The 14,470-nt window shown below is 37.0% G+C and overlaps 1 long non-coding RNA gene across 1 annotated transcript in view; it reads right to left on the reverse strand.

Moving 5' to 3' along the window:
* The window catches only part of LOC309649805, a 99,873-nt gene extending 87,492 nt beyond the window's left edge, over window positions 1–12,381 (reverse strand). The window contains exon 1 of the long non-coding RNA XR_014257312.1: window positions 7,868–12,381. This is a non-coding gene — a long non-coding RNA (uncharacterized lncRNA). The remainder of the gene's footprint in view (window positions 1–7,867) is intronic.
* Between the last annotated feature and the right edge of the window lie 2,089 nt (window positions 12,382–14,470).

Raw genomic sequence — 14,470 nt, forward strand, 5'->3', positions numbered from 1 at the left:
CCTGTTAAATTGTGAGTGTGTTCATGCTCACCTTAGGGTATGAAAGTCATTAGCAGTACCTCAAAAACTAAACTGCTGGACACTCAGAATGTTTATTGAATGAATAAAGCTCAGTTATCTGAATTCACAGAGGCATTAAATATAATGAATTAGGGTAGGAGTCAAGATGGTGGAGTAGGAAGACACGGAGTTCTCTTCTCCTCACAAGTAGGGCACCTGCCAGGCACTGGTGGGGGACCTCAGACACCTAAAGTGATGGGAGGAATCCCCAAGCAACTGGTGAGGAATCCCCGAGGATGTGGGGGCCAAGGAGGAGGGGAGGAAAAGAGGAGGCTGGATAGGACCGGCACCTCTGAGGGGCAGCCGGGGGAGGGGAGAGGTTCCCACACTCAGAGGGGCCCACCCATGGAGCGGGGATTAACAGGGATGGGGAGAGGCTTTTGGGGTATCAGGGGATCAGAGGGGAATAAGGCTAGGGTCTCCCCCACCTGCTTGAGCCCCAGCGAGCCTGTTGGGGTCCCAGGCCTAAACCTCAGCCCTCCAGGGCCCTCTTTTTCCAGGCTGAGCCTAGGCCCCACCCCCCACCTAAGCCCTGGCCCCCAACCAAGGCCTTTTCTGGCTTTTTTTTTTTTTGCTCTTGTGGTTCTGTTTAGCCTTGTTGTTGTTGTTTCATTTATACTTTTATTTTTTCTAACATATTTTTTATTTTTCTAATTTTATTTTATTTTTTTATTCTTTGTTATTGTTCGGCTCTTTTTTTTTTTTCCTGCCACACAATGCCACTTGTGGGATCTTGATTCCCACTCTGGGGTCAGGCCTGAGCTCCTGTGGTGGGAGCACCAAGTCCAAACCTCTGGATTAACAGAGAACCTCAGACCCCAGGGAATATTAATCGGTGTGAGGTCCCCCAGAGGTCCTCATCTCGGCACCAAGACCCAGCTCTACCCAACTGCCTGCAAACTCCAGTACTGGACGCCTCAGGCCAAACAACCAGGAAGACAGGAACACAGCTCCACCCATCAAAAAAAAAAAAAATGAGAAGACAAAAAAATATGTTACAGTTAAAGGAGCAAGGTAAAAACCTACAAAACCAAATAAATGAAGAGGAAATAGTCAACCTATCTGAAAAAGAATTCAGAGTAATAATAGTAAAAGTGATCCAAAATCTCAGAAATAGAATGGAGGCAGAGATCGAAAAAATACAAGAAATGTTTAACAAAGACCTAGAAGAACTAAACAACAAACAAAGAGTGATGAGCAACACAGTAACTGAAATGAAAAATACACTAGAAAGAATCAATAGCAGGATAACTGAAGCAGAAGAACAAATAAGTGAGCTGGAAGAAGAATGGTGGAAATAACTGCTGAGGAGCATAATAAAGAAAAAAGAATGAAAAGAATTGAGGACAGTCTCAGAGACCTCTGGGAGAACATTAAACTCACCAACATATGAATTATAGGAGTCCCAGAAGAAAAAGAGAAAGAGAAAGGGTCTGAGAAAATATTTGAAGAGACGATAGTCGAAAAATTCCCTAACATGGGAAAGGAAATAGCCACCCAAGTTCAGGAAGCTCAGAGAGTCCCATAAAGGATAAACCCAAGGAGAAACACACCAAGACACATATTAATCAAACTAACAAAAATTAAATTCGAAGAAAACATATTAAAAGCAGCAAGGGAAAAGCAACAAATAACATACAAGGGAATCCCCATAAGGTTATTGGCTGATTTTTTAGCAGAAACTCTGCAAGCCAGAAGGGAGTGGCAGGGCATATTTAAAGTGATGAAAGGGAAAAGCCTACAACCAGTATTACTCTACCAAACGAGGATCTCATTCAGATTTGACGGAAGAATCAAAATCTTTACAGACAACCAAAATCTAAGAGAATTAATCTCCACCAAACCAGCTTTACAGCAAATGCTAAAGGAACTTCTCTAGGAAGGAAACACAAGAGAAGAAAAAGACCCACAAAAACAAACCCAAAACGATTAAGAAAATGGTAATAGGAACATACATATCGATAATTACCTTGAATGTAAATGGATTAAATGCTCCAACCAAAAGACACAGACTGGTTGAATGGATACAAAAACAAGACCCATATATATGCTGTCTACAAGAGACCCACTTCAGACCTAGGGACACATACAGACTGAAAGTGAGGGGATGGAAAAAGATATACCATGCAAATGGAAATCAAAAGAAAGCTGGAGTAGCAATACTCATATCAGATAAAATAGACTTTAAAATAAAGACTGTTACAAGAGATAAGGAAGGACACTACATAATGATCAAGGGAACAATTCATGAGGAAGATATAGCAATTATAAATATTTATGCACCCAACATTAGAGCACCTCAATATGTAAAGCAAATGCTAACAGCCATAAAAAGGGAAATAGTAACACAATAATAGTGGGGGACTTTAACACCCCACTTACACCAATGGACAGATCATCCAGACAGAAAATACATAAAGAAATGCAAGTGCTAAATGACACAATAGACCAGATAGATTTAATTGATATTTATAGGACATTCCCCCTGAAAGTGGCAGAATACACTTTCTTCTCAAGTGCACACAGAACATTCTCCAGAACAGATCACATCTTGGGTCACAAATCAAGCCTCAGAAAATTTAAGAAAATTTAAATCATATCAGGCATCTTTTCTGACCACAATGCTATGAGATCAGAAATCAATCACAGGAAAAAAACTGTAAAATACACAAACATATGGAGGCTAAATAGTGTACTGCTAAATAACAAAGAGATCACTGAAAATGAAAGAGGAAATAAAAAAATACCTAGAAACAAATGACAATGAAAACATGACAACCCTGAACCTATGGGATGCAGCAAAAGCAGTTCTAAGAGGGAAGTTTATAGCAATTCAATTTCACCTCAGGAAACAAGAAAAATCTCAAGTAAACAATGTAACCCTACATGTAAAGCAACTAGAGAAAGAAGAACAAAGAAAAACTCCAAAGTTAATAGAAGGAAGGAAATTATAAAGATCAAAGCAGAAATAAATGAAATAGAAACAAAGAAAACAATAGCAAAGATCAATAAAACTAAAAGTTGGTTCTTTGAGAAGCTAAACCAAATTGATAAACCTTTTGCCAGATGCATCAAGAAAAAAAGGGAGAAGACTCAAATCAATAGAATTAGAAATGAAAAAGGAGAAATTACAACTGACACTGCAGACGTACAAAGAATCATAAGAGACTACTACAAGCAACTATATGCCAATAAAATGGACAACCGGAAGAAATGGACAAATTCTTGGAAAGGTACAACTTTCCAAGACTGAACCAGGAAGAATTAGAAAATATAAACAGACCAATCACAAGTAATGAAATTGAAACTAATTTAAAATCTTCCAGCAAATAAAAGTCCAGGACCAGATGGCTTCACAGGTGAATTCTATCAAACATTTAGAGAAGAGCTAACACCTATCCTTCTCAAACTCTTCCAAAAAATTGCAGAGGGAGGAACACTCCCAAACTCATTCTACGAGCCACCATCACTCTGATACTGAAATCAGACAAAGATATCACAAAAAAAGAAAATTACAGACCAATACCACTGATGAACATAGATGCAAAAATCTTCAACAAAATTCTAGCAGACAGAATCCAACAACACATTAAAAGGATCATACACTATGATCAAGTAGGATTTATCCCAGGGATACAAGGATTCTTCAATATATGCAAATCAATCAATGTGTTACACCATATTAACAAACTGAAGGATAAAAACCATATGATCAACTCAACAGAGGCAGAAAAAGCTTTTGACAAAGGTCAATACCCATTTATGATAAAAACTCTCCAGAAAGTGGGCACAGAGGGAACCTACCTCAACATAATAAAGGCCATATATGACAAACCCACAGAAAACTTCATTCTCAATGGTGAAAAACTGAAAGCATTTCCTCTAAGATAGGAACAAGACAAGGATTTCCACTCTTGCCACTATTATTCAACATAGTTTTGGAAGTCCTAGTCACGGCAATCAGAGAAGAAAAAGAAATAAAAGGAATCCAAACTGGAAAAGAAGAAGTAAAACTGTCACTGTTTACAGCTACATGATACTATACATAGAGAATCCTAAATATGCCACCAGAAAACTACTAGAGCTAATCAATGGATTTGGTAAAGTTGCAGGATACAAAATTTATGCACAGAAATCTCTTGCATTCCTATACACTAACAACAAAAGATCAGAAAGAGAAATTAAGGATACAATCCCATTTACCATCTCAACAAAAATAATAAAACACCTAGGAATAAACCTACCTAAGGAAGCAAAAGACCTGTACTCAGAAAACTATAAAACACTGATGAAAGAAATCAATACAAACAGATGGAGAGAAATATGATACAAACAAATGGAGAGATATACCATGTTCTTGGATTTCAAGAATCAATATTGTGAAAATGACTATACTACCCAAAGCAATCTACAGATTCAATTCAATCTTTATCAAATTACCAATGGCATTTTTCACAGAATTAGAACAAAAATTTTTACAATTTGTATGGAAACACAAAAGACCCCAAATAGCCAAAGTAATCTTTTTTTTTTAAATTAATCAGGTTATTGAGAATTATGCTTTCTCAAACCTGTTCATTTTTTAATTTAATTTTATTTATTATTTATTTATTTTTGGCTGTGTTGGGTCTTCATTTCTGTGCGAGGGCTTTCTCTAGTTGCGGCAAGTGGAGGCCACTCTTCATCGCGGTGCGCAGGCCTCTCACTGTCACAGCCTCTCTTGTGAGCACAGGCTCCAGATGCACAGGCTCAGTAGTTGTGGCTCACAGGCCTAGTTGCTCCACGGCATGTGGGATCCTCCCAGACCAGGGCTCGAACCCATGTCCCCTGCATTGGCAGGCAGATTCTCAACCACTGCACCACCAGGGAAGTGCCAAAGTAATCTTGAAAAAGAAAAAGGGAGCTGAAGGAATCAGGCTCCCCGACTGCAGACTATACTACAAAGCTACAGTAATCAAGACAGTATGGGGACTTCCCTGGTGGCACAGTGGTTAAGAATCTGCCTGCCAATGCAGGGGACACGGGTTCAATCCCTGGTCCAGGAAGATCCCACATGCTGTGGAGAAATAAAGCCCATGAGCCACAACTACTGAGCCCACATGCTGCAATTACTGAAGCCCGTGCACCTAGAGGTCATGGTCCGCAACAAGAGACGCCACTGCAGCGAGAAGCCTGTGCATTGCAAGGAAGATAGCCCCCGCTTGCCGCAACTAGAGAAAGCCCGCGCACAGCAACGAAGACACAATGCAGCCAAAAAAAAAAAAAAACCAAAAAGACGTATGGTATTGGCTCAAAAACAGAAATATAGATCAAAGGTACAGGATACAAAGCCCAGAGATAAACCCATGCACCTATGGTCACCTAATCTATGACAAAGGAAGCAGGAATATACAAGGGAGAAAAGACAATCTCTTCAATAAGTGGTGCTGGGAAAACTGGATAGCTACATGTAAAAGAATGAAATTAGAACACTCCCTAACACGATACACAAAAATATACTCAAAATTGATTAAAGACTTAAATGTAAGATGGGGCACTATAAAACTCTTAGAGGAAAACATAGGAAAAACACTCTTTGACATAAATCACAGCAAGATCTTTTATGACCCACCTCCTAGAGTAATGAAAATAAAAACAAACATAAACAAATGGGACCTAATTAAACTTAAAAGCTTTTGCACAGCAAAGGAAACCATAAACAAGATGAAAAGACAGCCCTCAGAATGGGAGAAAATATTTGCAAAAGAAGCAACTGACAAAGGACTAATCTCCAAAATATACAAACAGCTCATGCAACTCAATATCAAAAAACAAACAACCCAATCCAAAAATGGGCAGAAGACCTAAATAGACATTTCTCCAAAGAAGACATACAGATGGCCAAGAGGCACATGAAAAGATGCTCAACATCACTAATCATTAGAGAAATGCAAATCAAAACTACAATGAGGTATCACCTCACACAGGTCAGAATGGCCATCATCAAAAATCTACAAACAATAAATGCTGGCGAGGGTGTGGAGAAAAGGGAACCCTCTTGCACTGTTGGTGGGAATGTAAATTGATACAGCCACTATGGAGAACAGTATGGACAATCATTAAAAAACTAAAAATAGAGCTACCATATGACCCAGCAATCCCACTACTGGGCATATACCCTGAGAAAACCATAATTCGAAAAGACACACATACCACAATGTCCACTGCAGCACTATTTACAATAGCCAGGACATGGAAACAACCTAAGTGTCCATTGACAGATGAATGGTTAAAGAAGATGTGGTACATATATACAATAGAATATTACTCAGCCATAAAAAGGGACGAAATTGGGTCATTTGTAGAGATGTGGGTGAACCTAGAGTCTGTCATACGGAGTGAAGTAAGTCAGAAGAGAAAGACAAATATTGTATATTAACGCACATATGTGGAATCTAGATAAATGGTACAGGTGAACCTATCTGCAGGGCAGGAGTAGAGATGCAAATGTAGGGAATAGACATGTGGACATGAGGGTGGGGAAGGGGAGGGTGGGACAAACTGGGAGATTAGGATTGACATTTATACACTATCATGTGTAAAACAGATAGCTAGTGGGAACCTGCTGTGTAACAGCTCAGCTCGGTGCTCTGTGATGACCTAGATGGGTGGGATGTGGTGGGGGGTGTGGGAGGGAGGTCCAAGAGGGAGGGGATATGTGTATACATACAGCTGATTCTCTTCATTGTGTAGCAGAAACTAACACAACATTGTAAAGCAACTATACTGCAGTTAAAAAATAATAAAATAAAATAAAACCAGGCCACTTTCTCACTACCTTAAAAATATATATATAATGAATTAGGAAGGGAAAAATGAGATTACAAGTTATGATAGGCATCCTGATTTTAGCAAAAATGACAGCTCTCAGCAGGGGGAAGATAGAAAACCACATAAAACATAAATAACTAAAAATACCAGTCTGGGACCATTTCCTGTGGAGCCAAACATCCAATTTATTTCAGTGTACCTTGAGTGGCACTATTACTACATAATGCAATATAATTGTTACTAAGAGTAATGATCCTGTATCATTATGAAAGCATTTACAATTTGTTCTGTGTAGTGTGTTTAAGAAAGCATGGTAGAATAAAGATAGACATATAGATATTAGTTCTAATGGAATAGAACTAAGAGTCCAGAAATAAACCCATGTGTCCATGGTCAACTTATTTTTGACAAGAGTGCCAAGACTATTCAATGAGGAAAGAATAATCTCTTCAACAAATGGTGCTGGGACAACTGGAAAAGAATGAAGTTGCGCTCCTACCTTACACCATATACAGAAATTAACCAAAAGTGGATCAAAGACCTAAATGTAAGCACTAGAACAGCATAATTTTAGAAGAAAACTTAGGTGTCATTCTTTATGACCTTGAATTTGGGAATGGATTCTTAGATATGACACGAAAAGTACGGGTAACAAAAGAGAGAATAGATAAATTGGGCTTCATCAAAGTTTAAAACTTTGTATATCAAAGGACACTGTCAAGAAAATGAAAAGACAACCTAATGCATGGGAGACATTATTTGCATATCATGTATCTGATAAGCGTCTAGTATCTAGAATATAAAAAGAACTCTTACAGGACTTCCCTGGATGCACAGTGCTTAAGAATCCGCCTGCCAATGCAGGCGACACAGGTTCGACCCCAGGCCGGGGAAGATCCCACATGCAGTGGAGCAACTAAGCCCGTGCGCCACAACTACTGAGCCTGTGCTCTAGAGCCCGCGAATCACAACTACTGAGCCCGCGAGCCACAACTACTGAAGCCCATGCGCCTAGAGCCCGTGCCCCACAACAAGAGAAGCCACCACAATGAGAAGCCCGTGCACCGCAACGAAGAGTAGCCCCCGCTCGCTGCAACTAGAGAAAACCCGTGCACAGCAGTGAAGACCCAACGCAGACAAAATAAATAAATAAATAAAATAAAATAAAAATAAAAGGTATTAAAAAAAAGAACTCTTACAACTCAACAGCAAAGGACACACAGTTCAATTTCAAAATGGGTAAAGGACTTGAATAGACAATGGTCAATAAGTACATGAAAAGATGCTCAACATCATTTGTCATTAGGACAATTCAAAGCAAAACCACAATGAAATACCACTTTACATTCATTAGGATAGCTATAATTTTTTAAAAAAGGAAAAAGAAAATAATAAGTGTTGGTAAGGATGTACAGAAATTGGAACACTGTGCTTTGTCTGTGTGAATATAAATGGATGCAGCTGCACCATTTTATATTAAAGCAGTTTGGTGGTTCCTCAGAAAGGTATAGAATTACCATATGATCCACAAATTTTAGTCCTAGAATAAAGAATTGAAAACATGTGTTCATAAACAAATCTTCAAAGCAACAAAACGTAAACAAATCTTCAAAGCAACACTACTCATAATAACTAAAATGTGAAAATAATTCAAATATCCATCAACTAATGAATGGATTCAACAAATGTTAACATTTTGCTGTGTTGGCTTTAGTTTTGTTTCTCAAGAAATAAAATATTACAGGCGAAGTCCCTTTTGTATCCCTCCTTGATCCCATTTCCCTCCCTCTTGCCCCCAGAGACAGCCACTGTCCTGAACTTGGTATGTGTGACTCAATCCCATTTATTTTTTAATATTTTTTTACATGTTGAATCCATAAACAATATATAGTATTGTTTGATGTGATTTTTAAACTTTATATGAAAAGTATCACACCTATCCAGCTGCATTTTGCTTTTATCACTCAACTTTTTAAATATATTATAAAATTTATGTAATTTTTAGACATTATAACACTGTCACAAATGTCTCCTAACTTGGTCTCCCTCCCTTTAGTGTTTCACTATCTCCAGTGCAACCCTGTTTAACTATTTCATCAGTTGAAAATTCTAATGAATCAAGGTAATATATGACATAAAAAACAATTCTGTAGTCCAAAAATACAGTCTTACTATGTTATACATATTTTTCTGTTATAACTAAAATTACAGAATTTAAGCTATAAGACATAAACCATTCAAAGAAAATCATAGTTAACAGATTCAACAAGTACCCAAGAATCTTTTTTTAATTGTATTTCAACTTCTGGAGAACATTGACCATACATGTAATCCAAGTATTTATAAAAAAATTAACACTATTGAGAAATGTGAGTATATTCAAAGTATTCAAATAATTTGGCAATAAAACCATGCAGATAACCATACAAAGTCAAAAGTATGGGCTAGATCATAACTATATTTAATATCAAACACACATGGTTCTGTGTGTTTGTATCTTTAAATCAGAACTTGCAAAGGTGTATTCTCAGACCAATACTTCAGCTTCAACCATATTTGTTTTGAGAAGCTAATTTTATCAAGCGGTGAACTTTGGTGTTTGTTGGTTTTATACATCCTTCAGGTACCCCTACACCCCACTGGAGTCTGGCTATTTTTCATTACTGAGTATGTGACAAAGGCAACCTCTCTTTTGACTCAGGAAATACATTTATTCTGACCTGGAGTGTGATGTAAGGCCCTGATCTTCTCCTCCCTCTCCCATCTCATATTGTGCTCTTATTGTCAGCTACAAGAACTCAAAGATGGACCAAAGGTTTGGCTCCAATTAATATCCTCCAATACCTGAGCATTAGGTTGGCAATTCATTTATGCATCTTTCTGGCTATGCATGATCTGCCTCAATAACAGTATTTTCCTAGGTGGTATATTTTGTTGTTGATCATTATGCTTAAATATGGGTTCTTATTTTTCCCTGTGAATCATTATATCAACATAGGTGTGGTTAGGTAAACACAAAGGAGATAAATGAGCTAAATCTGAACCTGTAGAAACACTTTATTTTCAGTGCTTATAGTAATGACTTGCACAATTGTAATATTTCTTTCTGGCTTCTTTTCATGGGGTGGGGGAGGGCGGTATTGAGTGTGCAAGCAAAAAAAAAAAAAAAAAAGAAGAAGATAGGTGGAGGTTGGTGGGGAATGCTTCCCACCAAGAGCTCAAGACATCTAAGGTAAAAATTGGCTTTTGACTAACAAATATGCACGTGAAACACTTAAAAGAAAACAAAGATGCCTAATAGTTCTCAGGTAGAATTAGTCACCATAACTTTGTAATACCTCCCAAAGTGTGCTTCTTTGAACTTTCAGTTGAAATGAAACCCCTGTCAATTAGCATGCAGCTTCTTGTCCGGATATCAACACATTTTAAAACCGGGTAGAGAAGTCAACTTCAGTGTTAATCTAGGAACACCCTAGATTAACCTTGAAACTTCTTTTAGCTTTAAAACATACAACCTCCCAACTCTACAGAAAAATAGGTGTTCGTTGAGGAACTTTTCAGCTTGTTTGTGCTTCATCTTCATTGTTGGTTTTCATAGAGATAATAGTTCCTAATAATAATTGTTTCCAGTGAAAGGAAGTTCAAGGCAAATTGAAAATACTTTTGAATGAGCTCAAACAATTTACAATTTCTATAGAATGCAGCACTCTCCTACTCATAGGTAATATTGTTTGATCATTGTTAACATGTTAGGTACAAGATCAGTGATTTCTGCTTGATAATGCCTTTCACTTTAAAGTGTATTTAGTGTTTACTTATCATCTGGTTTTAATGTGGTAGAGTCATAATACATAAAAGAGTATTTTCTCTAGGGACATCTTTTGGGTTACACCCATTAACACAAAAGTTGTAATGTTTTCCAAAATGCCTTCATTTAATTACCAGTTATGCTGAACTTTTCACAAGTTGCATCAATGATGAATCACTTAAACTAAAATCCACGAATGTGTACAATAGAACAAAAGAGAGGCGCAAAAGAAGTTTCAGCCTCTAGACAAAAGTAGAGTTTTTCAAAAGGTACAAAGAAATAACCTTTTGTCAACTTCCCATCCTATAGAAGAGCTGTAAAAGACTGAAGAGTCTAGTACCATGTAAACATTAATAGAAAACTAATATTTCAGCAGGTGTGCATGTTCCTTTTTAAACTGAATACAGTTATCCTTTGATCATATCTCTGAAAAGGTTTTCTTTCCCAAATATGTTGCAGCAACTTTTCTTAAAGGTATAGCTTTTCTTTCTGGAAATTTCTTGATATCATTATTAGTTTTTTTTTTTTAAAAACTCAATAAAAGTAATTTGGAAAGAAAATTTTGGCCATTCTGCTTTTAGAATTTCTCCTTTTTAGATAAATTTACTAACTTCTGCTATTAGTCATGTCATTAACTGATATTAAGTTTTAATATAGTCAGAATTATACTTTTCTTCATAAGGTCACATTATATTAATATAATAATTAAGCGCACTAATCAAGTATTTATAGTATTCCTATTACATATTTAGGACTGGACTATGTACTGTGTTAGATAAATATAAGAAATGGTTACTGCTTTCAAGGAGCTTACAATCTGAGGGAATGACATTAACATATATTAATATAGTATGTGCAGGATTAAAAATATACATGACACCAAAATAATAGCCAGCCAAACTGTCAACAATTAGAAAAGTCGTTTAAAAAAAAACTATAAAAATTTCTTTAAACTATAAAATATATTAACATGTTTTGAAGGAACCACCACTGCAAAATGCTTTCACCAAGTTTTGTCAAGGCCCTATAGACATAGCCTAAGGACAAAGCTCTCCATCTCTGCTACAAATACTTTAATTCAAACCTGCATCATATCTTGCCTACAAGCTAGACTTCCTGCCTCTCTATAATCTTATCTTCTCTTAAATCTGTCATCCATATTGCACCCAGAACAATCTGCCTACAACTGCTTGCTTAAAACTTCAGCAGTTTCTCATTGCCAACTGAAAAAAGCCCAAGTTCTTTAATGTGCATGAAGACCTCTGGCCCCTCATTGCCCAATCCTTTCTTCTGCATCGCTCCATCTAGACTTTTATGTTCTAGTTATACTGGATTTTCTTTATTGTTGCATATACACACATACTATTTCATACCTTTGGTGCCTTTTTTTCTTATGTTCCCTCTACCTGGATTGCCCTTCCCATGAATCTTTGCTTGTCTAATTCTTACTCATCTTTTAAGACTGCAATTCAGGCCTCACTTTCTCCTGAGGTCCTAGGTTGAACTTAAAAGTCCCTTTCTCTGTGATCCCATAATGATCTCTGAAAATCTCTATCAGCATATAATGTATGTTGAAAGCATTCATATACATATATAGAGAGGATATGTCTTCTCTTTTATGTCTTCAGTGCCTAATACTGAACTTAATGCATATATTTGTATGTTTTCTGGAGTAAACATATAATAGTTTAGTAGGTATTTTCTTTCTTGTATATCGCTTTACTATTTTTTAGCTAATTGCCTAGGGCAAATCACTTGCCTCTATGAAACAGTTTTTTCATCTTTAAAATGAAGATAATAATTGCTAATATTTATTAAACACCTGCTATGTTACAGGTATTCTTCTAAGTACTTTGCATGTGTGCCCATCAATGCTGTGAGGTAGATACTATTATCATCCCTATTTGACAGATAAGCAAACTGAAGCATAAGAAAAGAAATTTAACCATTTTGCATAGTTAGTAAGTGGGGAAGCTGGCCTTCCAGCCTAAGCAGTCAGATTCCAGAATTCAGACTTTTAGCAGTGCACTATGCTGCAACACAGGAGCAAGGTTATCAGAAGGACCGAGTGAGAGGCCAGTAAGGACACTTGGTAAAGCACATAGTATTATGCAAATAATAATAACTATTGTTTTTGAAGCACTAGTATGTGTTGTGCATAGTGCAAAGAAACTTACACATAGTATTAATTAATTTAATCCCAGGTACTGCTGTAATCTCCTCTAAAGATAGACAATCAAGGCAAAGAAAGACTGTACAGCAGTAGGTGATGCAGCTTGCATTCAAGCACAGGAATCTGAGTCTACAGCCGACCCTGCTTAACAGCAATGCTGTGCTGCCTCTCAAATATTAGTTATTTTAAATTAGTTGCTGTGTGCTCCCTACAGGGGAATTTTGTCACATAAATCTTGCCATTTACATTGCATGTATCTGAAATTATATATGCTTTAATCAAAGTGGGTTTATTCCATTTGGAACCAAAAGGAAGTGTTACAAAGCAGAATATACCTGTCATGCAAGTGAGGACTTTCAGGATTGACACCTTTAAATAACTTGCTTACCTTCTTAAAAGGCATGTATTTAAAGATAGAATAACATTATATACTAAATGTACTTATGCATATGTTTTATTCAGTAGAGGAAATCAACAAAAAATTCAATCGTGATTTAGAAATCAGTCTCCAGTTCATTATTATCTAATTCGTTACTTCTTAAATAAGAAATACCAGCCTTATATCCTCTTCTGAAGAATTATAGCATATGAAATACCCAGACACATTTTTTAAAAATCCTAAATTGGGATCCCCTACTTAGTGGAAATAGAGAGATATGAGTTCCAAACACCCTGACGTCAGTGGGGTTAGGTGACAAAATAGAGTGATTTCATTTTATTGCTGGTTTTTAACATTTAATTTCCTTTTATAAGAGTAGTTTGACCTTTGTGGAACATGGGAAATGTAAAAGGACTGAAAGAAAGCCCCAGGGTTCTCTCCAGAACCAGCTTCTCCAAAGGATCCCTCAAGCAGGCCACCTGCTTTAGTATTACTCAGATGGATAGGCTTATATCTTCTAACAGCAAAAATGCGAACTGAATGTCCTACATGAGAGACCTGCCGGTTTATGTTGTCCCTAGCAGCTGTATACTTGGTATAATACGGCATGTTTACCTAAAGGCTTGCTACGTGCTTAACATGTGAAGTTCCTTCTCGTGGCTGTTTGTTTCTGTTGGACTGTATGTGTTAAAAATAATATAAGGTCAAATTCCATAGGAAAGCATGGTTCTGATTGAATTTGCAGTCCCAAACTCTGGACCTAAGCCAGTAGGATCTGGGAATGTGTCAGGGAGAGTATGCCTTACATGGCAGCGCTCAAAATTGACTACTTAGGTTGATTAACTAGTGGTGAAGATAGGTTTGGAAAGATATTTCAACCAGACTAATTAGCAAGCAGTCAGATGTGACAGAAAAGTGAGTAAAATATACGCCACCTCTCTGGAAGGGAACTAAAAAAATTGCACTGGGAAAAGATGGAAATAAGTAAGATATGTGCTGGAGCCATGGTGAGAAAAGTTAGCTCCATTGCCTGCCTCATGCTGTTTAAAAATAGAAGTGAGAGCTCCTGAACGTGATTTGAGTTAGACTAAGAGTCCAAGCCCTAAGTATATGTATTTAGCTATATAATTTTTGGTGTAATTTATTATAGGCAATGTTGCCTTTAAGTCCATCTTAGAGTTTGAATTAAATGATGTCCCTCCAAACTGCATAAGTCTAAATTTAAGCTTGGAAAGGATCA

The sequence above is a fragment of the Balaenoptera physalus genome (genome assembly GCF_965194825.1).
Source record: "Balaenoptera physalus genome assembly, chromosome: 20".
Classification (NCBI taxonomy): Eukaryota; Metazoa; Chordata; class Mammalia; order Artiodactyla; family Balaenopteridae; genus Balaenoptera; species Balaenoptera physalus.